This window comes from Suncus etruscus, chromosome 7 (genome assembly GCF_024139225.1).
Source record: "Suncus etruscus isolate mSunEtr1 chromosome 7, mSunEtr1.pri.cur, whole genome shotgun sequence".
Classification (NCBI taxonomy): Eukaryota; Metazoa; Chordata; class Mammalia; order Eulipotyphla; family Soricidae; genus Suncus; species Suncus etruscus.
The window spans coordinates 14,786,756-14,789,842 of record NC_064854.1 but is presented as its reverse complement, the minus strand read 5'-3'; the positions used below and the strand labels follow the sequence as shown (position 1 = coordinate 14,789,842).

The window sequence follows — 3,087 nt, the reverse complement described above, 5'->3', positions numbered from 1 at the left end:
GTGGGGCCCCCTGTGTCACAGATAGCGAGGCACAGCAAAGAACTGGAGTTTCCAGCCACATAAAGCAAGCTTTGGAACAAGGTAGCTGTGAGAGAGTCCTCCAACATGAAACATAGTCTGCAAAGGAATGCCCACACCTGGAAAAGTGCTCACAGAGTCTTCCAGCACAAAGTGTACTCAGCAACAGAGTACCCATACCTGGAAAAGTACTGAATCCACCAGCATAATGAGTACTCTGCAACCAGGTTTCCACACTGAGAAAAATACTGAGTCCTCTAGCATGAAGTGTACTGTGCAACAGAGTACCCATGGTAAGAAAAGTATTCTGGTAAAGTCCCCCAGCATGAAGAGTACTCAGCATTCCAGCTATAGAACATTCTTGAATGACCTTATCAAAGGAGTGCAGCTAGTGTGTGACAGGATAACCAGGGAGGGTGTGGCCCAGGCAGCAGGAGCCACCCTGCCCAGCTGCCTGGCAGCTCTCAGAAGTTGCCCTGGCTTTTTGTTTTTGTTTTCAGGCCATATCAGGCAGTGCTCAAGGGTTACTTCTGCTCTGAAGTAAGGAATCATCCCTGTAGTGCTCAGGGGACTGCTGGGGATTGAAACTGGGTTGGCTGCTTGCTTGCAAAGCAAACACCTTCCCATTGTACTAAGTCTCAGGCCTGCCCTTGAGAGTTCTGAGCCCTGACTGAATCCCTCCGTCAGTGGGGGTTCTGAGCCGTGACTGTACTTTTTACGAGTATGACTCCACATGAGTGTCCATGACCCTGGTGAAGTCTCAACTCTGACACATGAGAGACTCAGGTGACTGCTGGCATGGCTCTGTGCAAGGCTGGGTGATGTCTGACTCTGTGGCTTCTCCTGAAACTCCCATAACTGAGGCCGGGGTGGTGGCATCCAGCATGCAGCCCAGGGGACACTGCGTCAGGCACACAGGAATCCAGAGGCTGGTTGTCCCTTCCTGTCCTGCTTAGACTACACCAGTCTTAAGTCATACATTTGAGGAACCAATTAAAAACACACTCTAAGGAAATGGGCTGCCCCGTGTCCCAAGACATGCTCTATAGTCTGGCTCTGCCTGCTTTCTTGCCAGCCCAGACTCTGCCCTGCAGAATCTCAGATATGGGCCCCTGCTCACTCTCCAGGCTTTCAGGGGACTTCAGACCCTGTTATCCCGGCCAGAGCAACTGAGTCATTTTTTTGCATGCTTTGACAGAAGCAGTAAAAACTTTATTTTTTTACATCAGAAGGGTAATGTGCCAACGTCATAACAAAATTTAAAGGAGGCAGAAATCACACAAATATGTGAAAACCCACTCATCATGCTTATGAACCAGAAAAGATCCAGAAGCAGGACAAACTTTTGTCTGTTTGTTGGCAAGAGCTGGCAAGACAGATGGATTTGATGACGAAACACCGGTTCTCACTCCCCTTGCACCCCAAAAGGGCTTGGCATCTGCAGAGGTCAGATAAAAGTGTTTACAGAAGTGTTTGCATTCCCAGGCCCAGCTAGCTCTGTTAAACCCTGGTTCAGGCAGTTTCTGAGAAGAAAGAGGGTTGTTCCCCAGGTTTCCTTGTCAAATACAGCTGCTCTCTTCAGTCAAGGGCAACTACTCCTTAACCCTCTGGTTCCACAGGTGCTGCCCGAGAAACTGAAGAACAGAGGGACCCATACAGGAGAGACCCATGTTCTCTAGGCAAAGGCAAGGGACTTGCAATGTCGCTCTCCCTCTGCTCTGAGAAGTCCTCAGTGCTAGGCCTTGGAGAAGCAATCTCCTCCCTTTCCTCCACCCTTTATAATGTGTGGCTATCAGGAGCTAGGGTGATAGTACAATGGATAGGGTGCTTACCTTTCTTACAATTGACCTATGACCTCCAATATTCCATTGAGTACAGCCAAGAATAATTCCTAAGGACAGAGCCAGCAACAACACTGAGCTGCTGTGGCCCAAAAGACAAATAAACAAAAGTAAAATGTGTGCTTATTTATAAAAATTGAACTTATTGGGTCAGAGAGGTAGAACAGCAGTAGGGCATTTGTCTTGCATGCAGTTGATTCAAGACTGATGGTGGTTCAAATCCCAGCATCCCATATGGTCCCCCTGCCTGCCAGGAACAACTTCTGAGTGCAGAGCCAGGAGGAACCCCTGAGCACCACTGGGTGTGACTAAAATAAAAAAAAAAATTGAAGTTATTCTTGGATATGGAAAGATAACTCAAGATGTTTGCCTTGCATTAACCAACCCTAGTTTGACCCTGGCACTCCATATAGTCCCTGAGAACTACTTTTGCTTGTTTATTTTTTGGGCCACACCCAGCAGCACTCAGGGGTTACTGTTAGCTCTGCACATAGAAGTTGCTCCTGGAAGGCTCTGGGGACCATATGGGATGCTGGGGATGGAACCCGGATTTGTCCTGGGTTGGCCGCATGCAAGGTAAAGGCCCTACTGCTGTACTATCACCATATGGGATGCTGGGATTCGAACAACCAACCTTCTGCATGCAAGGCAAACACTTTACCTCCATGCTATCTATCTGGCCTCATCTATGTACTACTCTTAATAAGAATTTAGTAAGGGGCCGGGCGGTGGCGCTGGAGGTAAGGTGCCTGCCTTGCCTGCGCTAGCCTAGGATGGACCGCGGTTCGATCCCCCGGTGTCCCATATGGTCCCCCAAGAAGCCAGGAGCAACTTCTGAGCGCATAGCCAGGAGTAACCCCTGAGCGTCACAGGGTGTGGCCCAAAAACCAAAAAAAAAAAAAAAAAAAAAAAAAAAAGAATTTAGGGGCCCGGAGAGATAGCACAGCGGTCGTTTGCCTTGCAAGCAGCCGATCCAGAACCAAAGGTGGTCGGTTCGAATCCCGGTGTCCCATATGGTCCCCCGTGCCTGCCAGGAGCTATTTCTGAGCAGACAGCCAGGAGTAACCCCTGAGCACCGCGGGGTGTGGCCCCCCCCCAAAAAAAAAAACCAAAAAAAAAAAAAAAAAAAAAAAAGAATTTAGTAAGGTGGGCCCGGAGAGATAGCACAGCGGCATTTGCCTTGCAAGCAGCTGATCCAGGACTAAAGGTGGTTGGTTCGAATCCCGGT

General features: G+C 49.0%; 1 non-coding gene across 1 annotated transcript; it reads right to left on the bottom strand.

The window, feature by feature from the left end:
• Positions 1-1,241: 1,241 nt before the first annotated feature.
• LOC126014872 (small nucleolar RNA U13) lies at positions 1,242-1,344 on the bottom strand. The gene has a single exon (XR_007497834.1). It is a non-coding gene; the product is annotated as a small nucleolar RNA U13 (small nucleolar RNA).
• Between the last annotated feature and the right edge of the window lie 1,743 nt (positions 1,345-3,087).